The 12,865-nt window shown below is 34.4% G+C and overlaps 1 long non-coding RNA gene and 2 pseudogenes across 3 annotated transcripts; all 3 read right to left on the bottom strand.

Annotated features, from left to right (window-relative positions):
* Positions 1-2,669: 2,669 nt before the first annotated feature.
* Positions 2,670-3,580, bottom strand: LOC149515427 (uncharacterized; annotated as a pseudogene).
* Positions 3,581-5,875: 2,295 nt separating this feature from the next.
* On the bottom strand, positions 5,876-8,723 carry LOC149515426 (uncharacterized; annotated as a pseudogene).
* A 159-nt stretch (positions 8,724-8,882) lies between these two features.
* LOC111293148 (uncharacterized) lies at positions 8,883-12,616 on the bottom strand. 3 transcript variants are annotated; one of them, XR_016326607.1, is made up of 4 exons: positions 11,887-12,616; positions 10,765-11,420; positions 9,261-9,419; positions 8,883-9,126 (listed from the first exon to the last, which is right to left on the bottom strand). It is a non-coding gene; the product is annotated as an uncharacterized LOC111293148 (long non-coding RNA). The 3 variants fall into 3 exon arrangements; XR_016326608.1 differs by having other exon boundaries at positions 8,883-9,419; positions 11,887-12,154; positions 12,307-12,616; XR_016326606.1 differs by having other exon boundaries at positions 8,883-9,419.
* Positions 12,617-12,865: the final 249 nt, after the last annotated feature.

Here is a 12,865-nt window from a genome sequence, read left to right as displayed (position 1 = left end):
ATATTAAAAATATTGGTAACAAAATTTTTTTTTGTTTTTATATAAAATATTAAAAAATAACTTAAGTAATAACATTAAAAAATTATTATAAATAAAATAAGTTTTCGCAACAATAATATTTTATCATTACAAATATGATAAAAACTCGCTTACCAATTTTTTTTGTTATTGTGTAAAATATTAAAAATTAACTTAAGCAACAACATTAAAAAATTATTACAAATAAAATAAAATTTTGTAACAATAATATTTTATTGTTGTAAATATGATAAAAACTTGCATAACAATTATTTTATCGTTATATAAAATATTAAAAAATAACTTAAAAGCATCGGTCACTTTCGCAAAGCACTAAGAATCTTCACAAAGTCACCATGCAAAAACATTAAAATTCTGCGCACATTAAAATTCTGCGCACCTTTCCACTTTCGCAAGGCACTAAAAATCACACCTCGGGTCACTTTCGCAAAAGAGTCATACTTGTTAAGAATCTTCACAAACTCTTTTAATTGTGAAGTCCGTTCTCTTTTAATGGCCAGCAAATCAATTCCACAAACTCTCTTGAAAAAACATGCCAGTCCCAGTGAACCAACCAATTTATCAGAGGTTAGTGAATTTCCCAGAGTTGTTCATTAGCTCGGATTAGTTTTTAGTTGTCGTTTTTTCTTTTCTTTTCTTTTCTCTTCAAACTAATAATTCCTTTCCTTGTTTGTGCAAAGTGACCAAGGAGAAAGTTCTTTCACCAAAATGTGTGCTACCGTCGGCTTCCTGATCAATGTGCTGCTGACACTCCTTCAAGTGAAGTATGAAAACAAGGACGTGTCGCCATTCGAAACACACGGACTAGTTATGATACTTTTCATTGTGACGATGTTAATCAACACTTTAGTTGCTGGGGCGGGGATAACAGTACAAAATTGGTTCACAAACCACTCACTTGTTCCCGTTCTAAAACAAATATTTCTTGTTTTTGGATTTCTTGCTTGTGACTTACTGGTACTGATCCTTGCCCCTCCATTGGGCTATTTTTTCTTAGCCATATGGGTACTTCTCCTACTTCTGGTATTGCTTTATTACGTGTTTACCCTAGTGTTCCACCAGCTTCTTCGCAACTGCTCTGTATACATAACGGTTCAAAACTTTTTCCATGAATGCATGGTAAGGTATCCCTTTCTTCATGCAGCGCCCCAGGCATCGACCGCATCTCCTATGGCTCGGGCTCCAGTGGGGCAACAAGATGGATTTAGTCAGATCAGTAATGAGATGAATGCCGACCTGACTACGCCATAAGCGTGAGGTGAAGTTCATGTGTTTCCGAAAAGATTTTTAGGTTGCTGGAGTACTTCGTGGATCTATATTCTATATTATATATTACTGCTATAGCAAAAAAAATATATTACTGCTATGTTTTTCATGCGTCTATAATTAAATTGTTTTCTCTACGATGTAGAACAGTACAAGTATTATTGTGTATCTGTGAATCATTGTAACAACTTTGTGTTAAATGTTTCTTTGTTTTACATTTTTTTTTATTTAAATGTAATTATTACGGGGATTGAGACCCTAGACCCAGACTTTCCCAGGACATATAAGCTTGAATCCTTGAACCCGAGCCTCGCCGGTCAGCCAATTGCAATCAAGTCAACCCCAGCGCCCCAGCCTTTCATCTCAATTTTTCTTTTTCACCCTGAAATGTTAAACCCTTGCCTCCCTTTAGTAAGTTATCTATTTCCGATGACATAATTAACACGGAAATTGGATAAAAAAAATCAAACTGAACAAATCCAGTGAATATAAAGAATATTTGACCCAAACTTTGGATGTTTCTAAACCCAAAAATTAAAACAATGTTAAAGTTTCAACCCATTAAACATTGAACTTATCAATCCATCAATGAGCATCAGCTCAAGCTTTTAGTTCCACGTTAGACTAATAAATCATAGTAATCCTAAACCGTTACTCCTATCTTAATTTCTTAAATTTATGGTATGCATTATGCAATGCTGCAACGATAGTATTCTTTATTTTAGAATTGCCTTCTTTTCTTTCTCTTTATTATGAATTTTAACAAATATTATTGATTGGATAGTGTGATTAAATATTATTATTTATTTTATATGAGATATTTCTGATTCATTTTTAGATAAAACAATGTAAAAAATTGTGCATATAATATGATAAGATTTAATATTGTTTAACTAAAGTTTGGGTACGTTTATATCTTGTTAATTTTGTTTCTTATACTTAAATAAAGTAATCAGACAGTCCATATAAATATATAATAATCTAAATATGTTTGATATGTGGTCATGAATTGGATTTTATTTTTAAACTATAATTAATGTTTTTTAATCCATACAAGTTTTAAGTCATTATATTTGTGTCATTTTTTTTAATTATATTTGAAGTTATCAACGATTAAATTTTGTATCATATTTCATCTATTAAGTACTAAATGAATATATTTAAGGATTACTTAAAAAACAGGAAAAATGTGTCATTAATCAAATTACAGTTCAAATTCCATTCCTTCTTTTTTTCAAGTTTTGAGTTTACATTAAACAAATTGAGTACTTTCCATGAAAATAGCTTCAATTCCCACGCTATATTGAAATTCCCTAGATTTGAAAAAGGATGATTGAAACCCCTCCTACATAGAGAAATTATGATCATAACCCAAATGAAACTGGCAAATTCATTGGTGGCGCTGTTGGAGAAGGTTTGAGACGTTGTGGCACAAATTTTCGAGCCCACACTTGCTTCCCATTGATGGTAAACTCTGCTTTGCCCATACCAGTAAGGATCACTTCAATGGCTAATGCTGAGTGACAAACAATTCGAGCAAAGAGCGATTGCTCATCAGGCGAAGCACTTCTTGCATGTGTAAGGACTCTATGCAATCCCCAAAAGCTCTGGTGAAGAATTCTCTGACATCCGATTCATATACTGGGTAGCCTTTAGAGAATGTGACAAACATAGTCCTATCATCTTGTGGTACTTCATTTTCTTGGGTCCAAGGAAGTCCTACATCACCTGGTCGAAATCCCATCTGAGGTAAACCTGGTTGAACCATTGGTTGCAAAGTATGTGACATTGCTTGCTGCAGCTGGCTATCAGCTAAGCTTTGGGCAGCATTTCTTTCAATGGCATGTTGCATGATGTCCCTTAACGCTCTCATACATACTTCATTTACAATTCCGGCAATACCTTGAGTCGCAATCAGCCGATTTTCAAAAAAGAATTGGAGAGACAGATCTCCCTCCATCAAGCTCTGCATCAAAGGAATGCCAAGGCCCTCAGACAAGGCAGCTAATCGATTATTGTTAATGATGTTGAGGCATGCGACAGCATCATCTGCAAGTTCATTTATCAATATATAAGGCAAGGACAATATCTTCTGTACGACATTTTTGAACCCTACCCTCTCCAGCCAGAGACATAGGGCTATAACCTGAATAGACTCCACAGGGTCCCGCCATAGGTTGATAACAAGCAGAGTGTATAGCTGCCGATCAATTGTGTGAAATATGTTGAATTCCTCTTGGGAAACGAAAGATGGGGGAAACATCATTTTCAGCATTGCCTTGGTTTAGACAGGTGAGCTAGAGGTATCAGGACCCTGTATAATAAGCATCGCAATCACTAAGTTAAGAGTAACAAAAGAAAAAGGGTGAACAGTTAAAGAAAATGTAACTGCAGAACAATGTAATGGCATCTATGGAGCCTGAAAAACAATTGAAATCTTATATATAAGCTATCATTTGGCCATGAATGCAAGCAGAAAGAAACCTGATTCTCAAATAGGACTGGATCGCCCTCGGTAAGCGGCCGCCTCTACCACCAATCAGCACAGGTAAAATCAAGGGGCACCCCCACAAGACAGCCTTTTAACTTCTCTTACTCCAGTCTAGTACAGGCCAACATATATGCACTGCCAGCTCAAATTCAAACTAAGATTGACCTAGAATCATAATGTTGTTCTTATCAAAATAATGCCTGCATAACACCAGAACCTTTGCTGGCTTTTGTCATTTCAGGAAAGAAATTCGTTATGGGAAGGTATAATTAATGTCTGTAGCCTTTCTATGGAAAGCAGAGTCGAGATTATTTGTAGTCTTTCTGTTTCAGGGTATAAAGTATTTGGCATTGAGGAAAATTTAAACGTCTAACAAGATAAAGAACCTAATAATTAGTTTACCAATCAACTAATTGTTTTGTTCAGGAGATATTTCAGGTTTATCGTTTGGTCAGAACTCTAGTTTTCATTCCATATATATGAAGCTAAGAAGGAAAGGGCTTAAATCCATCGATTTACTATTCTATTTACTCGCAAAAATCAGACTACTTGTCCTATGATGGAAACAAGTTTACTCTTTGATAGTTGCTGTTTATTCATTAGTCCTTTAAAAAAACAAAATATGTCGGCATCTTCGCCTGATAAATTTTGCCTCATTGTTTGCATAATTATGACATCAATTATACTTCAAAACTTCAGTCATTATGTTCACTTACAGCTCTCGGATTGATTTGGAGTGCAATGAAGTCTCTTGTTAATCAATGCTCAAATATCACACAAAATGTTTATAAACTTCAATCATTATTCAGATATTTTAAGTAAATATGATATATTCAAGTAATTATTGTCCCCTAAACAAGCTCCTGTCATCGCTTGATATAATCTACTGCAAGAACGATAGAACTATCTAGTGCTTAAGATTTTCTGCCCATACTTGGTATCGCCATCGATAATTTGATGCCATTATGAACTTCTTTGTATTTCATATACATCCAATTCAACGTCAATTCTGTTGTTTTGAATGTCATACATGAATACTAGGTGAGCACGTTAGCTGTTCCACAGAATCAATACATGGTTCAATATGTTTTCATTATGGCCGATGCCGTCCGATTAGTTGTATATCTCGTTCAGGAATCACAAGTTCTCTAAACATAAAACGTGACTTTTTTTGCACTAAGATTAATCTTTATGTCAATACTCTAACCTTGGTCCGTGTATGCATCCACAAGTGCATGTTAAATGGACATCTGCATGTGCCGGTGCAACCATCATCTGACTTCCAATAGCTATAATTTTGGTGTAAACACCATACTTCATCAAGCCGGATACAATGGACTTAAAACTTTACAAGATAGTTAACCAGGAAACATGACTGAGATAGACTGCACTTCCAAAGTAACAAAAGGAAAGTTGAAAACATTTCTAAGGTTTATTTCTCATTTCAAATTGTCTGCAATATGCAAAGTTTTTCTAAAGTTGCATTACAAAAGCATAGAAAGCCGAATTAGCAAATCGGATCTCTTCCATGCTGCTGATGACCTATATAGCAAATTCCACTATTAGCCACAGGAATTGACAAAAATCATAAACTATATGGACGGCCTGAACTAAGGATCCTACGGAATCAGTCACCAAGCCACTCTAAATCACAGATCATAGTACTATAACCATCACCCTCAATCCAACAAGAAAAATATATAACACAATGGTGAAGAAGGTAGAGAGGAGGAAAAGGAAAAACTGCACTGCTACAGCAGTAGCAAGTAATTATGTAAATAGTGATTGGTATCACTAAGAAATGGGAAAAAGGCCAATATTTGCTTCTTATGAAGAGAATGTATTTTACTTTTCGTATTATACAATAAAGCATTCTATCATTATCTCAAAGCAAACAAGAGATGAGAATGGTACAGCAGAAATTACTTCTCAAAATGCATGGCCACAGCATACCTAGCATTAAGAGTACAAGCATTAGATCAAAGCCGGAGGCTGTAAGTGACAGTCTCCAAGACCAATACCATAAACATTTTGGCAACTTCCAATTTCATAATTTTGAAAGTGAAACGTCAGTTAAATTCAATGCAGTTTGTTGTCCTTGTTGCCATTACGAACAGCCAACCCAGCTATGTTCGGAGTTGCAGCAGCAACAAACTGTAGGTCAGACAAGGAGAAAGACCGGCAAGGAGGGTTCGGTCGAGTAGTCGGTGATGATGATCTGAACACTGTGGATGTAGAGGTGGAAGATAGCTAGACGGCCATGATGAGATTGAGTTGAAGTCAGAGCTGCTTGTAGTAGTTCCAACTTCCAAGAGCCACTGTGCTTCGGTTGGAGTTAGCTAGTCTCTTTGATATCTCACTTCTGTTTCTCAAAGGATTATTACGATTCTTGTCTAACAAATAACCATGAGCTAATAAGTTCTTGCATTTCCTATTATAGGGATTATCTGGCTTTGCAAAATCTTTAACAGAGGAAACGGCAGCAGCATCAGCCAGACTTGTGAACTGCTTTGATTTGCCATTACAAAACTTGGTCTCTTCTGAAATAAAGCAAAATCACAAAAATAAGAAATTGAAGCACCCAACAATAACTGTGCAAAATCACAACAGTCCTTTTAAGAAAAAATTTTCCTGTTATTCAAGCAATTCTAGCTAAGAAAACTGGTAGTGCATGGCCCTTGGTTTATAGTCGGTAATCTTGCAAGATGAACTTTCATACTTCTGAACTGGGTTAATGGCATTAGATTAACAGAAATAGAGTGCAACTTCAAGTAGTAATTGGTGGTCAAATATTTTAAAGACCCATTTTCTCCACCTATTATGCTTTACATGCTTCCTGTCTTCCACGAACATTCTAAGAAGCTAGCATCAGCACTTCCGCCATTAAGTTCTTAAATGATAATAAAAAATTCACTGATGTATTTCAAAGCCGGTTCAACTCTCTTGAAGCAATGGAAACTCATTAAATTTCAGATATGGTCCAAATTAAGCAGTTACAAAATGGATATTTCTAATGAATTACAAAGATATTTGTTTTATTTTATTATTTTTATTTGATTATATAATTTATTATATATTTATTCAATTTTTAGTTATTTATTAATTAGTTTTTATTATACAATTATAAAATTTATTTGTTGTATTATATTAACAAATTTTCTAACAAAAGATTTAAATAAAACATCATAATGGGAAAATAGAAAACACAAAGGAATGAAAACAAGTACATTTTCATCGCGGGAGTTATGACCTTAGAAAAAATAGGCTAATGAAGGTTTAGTTTAATAGTAAAAGAAAAATTTTAAAACTTAGAGATTTTAAGTTCAAATCTCATTATATGAAGGTTTGATTTAATTTTATATTAAATTCATTAGATTAGATTATAATTTATTATTTAATTATTCAATAATTTTTTATATATTAATGTAATAATCAATTATGAATTTATATGTGATTCTTGGACTTATAATTAAAAAAAAAAAAACCAGAGGCTTATATGAAAACAAGGTGAGGAAGGTGAGTATTTTACTAAATCTTTAAAGGTCCAGTCAAATAAATAGGTGCAGCGCCCCAAATAAATTAATGATCGCTCTGACTCAAATGAACGGTGAATGCCGAATGGATGATCAGTCCAATTTGAGTTACTAAACGCGCATTTCCAGGCACAATCGAGAGTAGCGGGTCGTAGTGAAGGTTGGCGTTAAGATGCTTCACAGCCATGCTGTGGTTCACAAACATATTAAGATGCTTCACAGCCATGCTATGGTTCCAATATTAAGTCAAGCATTTTGAATTAACATTAAAATGCTGGAACCATAGCGTTAAAATATTTTAGCCTTTGAGTCAAGCATTTTGATTTTTTTATTAATCCTTGACTTGATTCTGGATGATATCTCAACTTTTTTATCTCTAGTTTCAATGTTCAAACATGCTTTAGAAACCAGCACCTGGTAGCTTTAGAAACATGCTTCGTTTAACGTGCTTTGTGTTTTTTCCTATTTTGATTTGCTGGTTGGTTTTGTTTATTTTATTTTATTTTTCTTTTATCGAGATTTAAGTTAACAAACAGAATATGCTGCTTTAAAGGCTCCATTTGGTTTCAGACGGACCCCAGTGAGATAGCGTTTATTTTTTTTTGTTAAGACAAAAGCTTTGGCTATCCATTCTCTTTTAGTTGCCAGCAAATCAATTCCACAAACTCTCTTGAAACAACATGCCTGTCCCAGTGAGCCAATCAATTTATGAGAAGTTAGTGAATTTCCCAGATTTGTTCATTAGCTCTGATTAATTTTTAGTTGTCGTCTTTTCTTTTCTTTTATCTTCAAACTAATAATTCTTTTCTTGTTTTTGCAAAGTGACCAAGTAGAAAGTCCTTTCACCTAAATGTGTGCTAACGTCCGCGCCCTGATCACTGTGCTGCTGACGCTCCTTCAAGTGAAGTATGAAAACAAGGACGAGTCTCCGTTCGAAACACACGGTCTAATTATGATACTTTTCATTGTGACGATGTTAATCAACGCTTTAGTTGCCGTGGCGGCGATAACAGTACAAGCTCGGTTCCCAAACTAGTCACTTCTTCCAGTTCTAAACCAAATATTTCTTCTTTTTGGAGTTCTTGCTTGTGACTTAACTGCTACTGATCCTTGCCCCTCCATTTGGCTATTTTTTCTTAGCTATATGGGTACTTCTCCTACTTCTGGTATTGCTTTATTACGTGTTTACCCCAGTGCTCCACCAGCTTCTTCGCAACTGCTCTGTATATAATACGGTTCGAAACTTTTTCCATAAATGCATGGTAAGGTATCCCCTTCTTCATGCAGCGCCCCAGACATCGGCCGCATCTCGTATGGCTCGGGCTCGAGTGGGGCAACAAGATGAATTTAGTCAGATCAGTAATGAGATCATGAAATCGATCAGACTGCACCATAAGCGTGAGGTGAAGTTTACGTGGTGACCTTGACTGCGATCTTTTTTGTATGCGTCAAGCTGGTCACACTGTTTTCATTGTAGAATAAAAAACTTTATTTCATGAATCTCTATTTTTCTTTTTCACCCTGAAATGTTAAACATGCTTTGACTTACAAAATGAATAACTGTTGGTGTCCCATGCTTTGACTTACAAAATGAATTTTAAAGAACATGGTTATGGAATAGTTCACTAAAAGACATTTACAGAACCGTGTGCTGGAGCAATGATGAAAAAGGAGTTTAAAGTTCAAATCAAACTTCCACGGCAAAGTTATGGTGCAGGCTCTTGTAAAAGCTTGAGGAAAGATCTAATTAAATGGTTTCAATCAATTTTAAACATGAGTAAGGCATTAGTTACTTCCCTGCAAGATTAAGCAAAATAATCAGTTTGGGCATTGGCTTTGAGGTAATTTGTTGATAAAGAGCCAAGCACCATTCTCTAACTATAAGTACTCAAAAATCTGAACAATTAAGGAAGCAAAATTGAAGAACTAACATATCTTGAGGCAAAGATGGCTAGGAGCATTAGCATTCCTATCTCACTCATTCCAAGAAGTTGGAAAGCATCTCCACTTATCTCAGCATCAAACAACTCTAAGTTAGACATCGCAGCAGCTACTTGAATCCACCGTTTGAGCCCGAACCCTCCTATCAACTGATGCCACCAGATTTTTCTTTCAGTAACATTTTTCAGTTTGAGCCTTTACAGATGAATAACAGACAAACAGGGAGTTCAAAATCTTTACCTCTTTGCTTCTTTTCCTATAATAGCTATGATACCTTTGATATAATTTATAACAATAATATTACTTTCACTAGAAACAGATTTTAGGAGAAGCATTTTTCTTTCAGGTTTTTGCATTGAAATTTTAATAATTCACTTTAATATTCAGATTTAATGGCTTTGTGGAAAAACAAAAGTACTAGAATATGTGAATCAATTTCAAATATAAAAAAGGTGAATTTTTTGCATCTCAATATAGAAGGCAGGACATTCAATTGGGATGGAGTATTAATTATCATTAAATGTAGACACCTATTAACATGATTAGTTGATTCCTGGGAACAGAAGCTAAGAGAGTAGAAAAGAAAATTGGTTCTGGTTGGATTTTTTTGAGTAGTAAAAACATATTGTTGTGTCATTTAAAGAAATCTAATTGAAATGACATCTTTTAAAGAAATCAAGTTGCACCAAAGTGATAATAGCATGAGCAAAATACCAATGAGTTCCACGTTCAAATAATGAAAGTTAGAAAATGAGAGCATTTTTTGGCATGTTCCCACCAACAAGAATCATCAAGTCAGCATTGGCATGTATTTATAGTCAATACACAGCAGATGAATTTGAATTATCCATGTGTGTCTGATATGCATGCTTGTCTTTGTGTATATGCATTTTCTGTGTGTGTTTTGATGTATTTGGTTTGTGTAGTAGTAGAATATCTCAGCATAAACTCTAAGCTATGATCATGGCTGACATAGTGGTATTTAGTGACATACAAGACCTTTGACTCTATCATTATTCGTTACTCTTCATCCATTTGTGCTTCCTTTTCCAAAAGCATAGATTAAGTCAATCATGCAGAAAACAATGAAAACTAAATCCAGTCAGGAGACCAATTAAGATCCACCTACTTAAAGTGTAGAATAAAAGAAACTTCTCCATTAGATAATATCCAATGCTTATTAGAAACCAATACATTAAATTAAGGGGGTTGCATATGACATTACAATAGAGGATTTCAACCTTGTATTCTTTCTCCTTTACCTTCTTCCCAACCCCCAAACCTCTTCCCTTCTTACCAAATCAAAATAAACACAAACTTAAAAACTATAGCCATTAGCAAATTTGTACTGAGAAAATGTTGCAAAAACTGAGTTTCAAGGTAAAATTATATGCTTTTTCAAGAATGAAAAATCAATCAACATGTAGCACAATGATAGAGAGTTGAGCTCTTATCAGTGGCCATATGACCTAACATGAAAAACAATATCATTACCACATCTGTAGTGTGTCCCCTCAACGTCATTGCAACTTCCCAATTTTCAACATCTGGGGGCTTTCTGCTGCTGAGCTAAGTCGTCCCAGAACCAGGCTTTGTCTTATAAATTAGAACCACTTGATCATTAGTCCCTGCTGCAACAAATCGACCATGCTTAGCCCACCTAACACGGTTAACAGACCCAAAATAATCATGCAAGGCTGCAAGAAGCCTCTGTGTAGATTCATCTTTTTCCTAGTCCCTGCCAACAGATTTCATGTTCCATATTCGAACCTGTATTTAAGATAATGCAAAAACAGTGATATTCAAGAATAAAAGATAATATACCAATTTACATATACACAAATAGAAGATGCTGTTTGTCAGCAAAATTAGATAATCTCAGGTCATATCATTGTAGTCTACGCATGCTATGCACAGCAAAAATCTGCAACTGCAGCCACCACCACCAATAGCAAACCTAAGACAACATGAAAAATTATGTCAGTTATTGAACTAAGTTACTTACACATCCTTGCGATGCTTACAAAAGCAGAATAAGCAACAAAAGAAAGGGCAGGCAAAAGGAACATTGGCAAAACCCAAAATGCCTTCATCTTCCAATTCAACTCCATGGATATTGTTGTCATGATGGCAGAAGCAACTGCAATAACCTGTAAATTGACAATAAAATCCATATGGGAGCCCATCCAGAAGGGAGTTCTTTGAAAAGGTAGAAAGTTATTGGAAGTAGTTTTTCACATTTTCCTTATCTTTTTTTTTTCCGAAAAAAAAAAATCATTTGGACAGCACTTCTTTTTGGAAGAAATCGATTCAACAAAGGTTGGATTTAGAGGTAAAAAGAAGATGGACAAACCAAATAAGGATGAAAAAAATCAGAGTTGGTGAGCAAGGCACTATAAATGGTTGAATGCAGAGTTTGAGGAAAATCACCAATGATATCTACCGTGAGTTTTTCCACATATTAAATTAAATAGAATAAGAATAATAAAGCTACATATCCATAGAAAAATGATTTTAAAGAATAATAATACCACCACCACTATTGTATGAGAAAAACGTAGAGCAATGAGTTGCAGGTAGGCATAGAGATAGAGTAATGAGGTTGGGGGTGGGTACCTCCTAAATGATAGAAAAGGCAATGAGATGCCTAATCATTCTCCTTCAAGACTAGGATCTTCTTTTCCTTCGCGCGAGAACAACGGCCTCTTACTTGGAAATGTGTTCAAGCCTCTTCTCGAAATCGTCTCCATTAATTTTAAAGATTGCATTCCAAATGCTATAGAGGACTCCCTTGCCTTTCTTCTTGACGACCGACAGTGGGGGACTGGATTCTGTGCTTTCACTGTCAGGGATGCCTTTGTCCTCCGCCATCGCTCACTATAGCCTTTTCAAACACAAACCAAATAATCTCAAACAAGTAAATTTAATGCTGAATCATAGTAGTAAGTTGAGAGAAGTTGGAGGATCATTTCATTTTCGATTCAACAAGCAGGGAGGAAATAAGGAAGAAATACATGGAAACTCTCATTTCCTCACCTAGTATTTTTTATTATCAGATATAAATATACTAGAATATCTATAATTGAAATCAAAGTTACAGATATGATCTTCCTCTTCTTTTTCTTCTTTCGATGATAAGAAAAACAATTATTGTTCTCGTTAAAAACAACGAATCAACTCGGTGGGATAAAAGCTAATTCCAGAGCCTCCTCCTTTTTAACTTCAGAATACCTAAACTCTTCCTGGCAAGTAATCAACCATATGTAACTTAAGCCTACTCTTCTATCTCTGGCTTTTGTTTCTCTTTTCTCTTTTAATTTTGATTCTGTATACAGGCATTTTATTTTTCTCTTTATTCTCTATAGGTTCTGGTAAAATAACAATATAACTACTATTATTTATATAAGAAAAATATTGCTTAAAATTTAAAATCTAAAGATGTTATTATCTTGAATATATTTATATTTTAAATATATTTTATAAAATATTAAATTTAAAACTATATTTATATAATTTTTATTATAATATAATTTATAAGTTAGATATATTTGGTTTTAATAAAAAATAGATTCTCAAAATTTAAATTAAATTAAAA

This window comes from Durio zibethinus, chromosome 13 (assembly GCF_047325235.1).
Source record: "Durio zibethinus cultivar Kanyao isolate XHJ-2024 chromosome 13, ASM4732523v1, whole genome shotgun sequence".
In the NCBI taxonomy this organism is placed as follows: Eukaryota; Viridiplantae; Streptophyta; class Magnoliopsida; order Malvales; family Malvaceae; genus Durio; species Durio zibethinus.
This window is presented reverse-complemented; position numbering and strand designations above follow the sequence as displayed.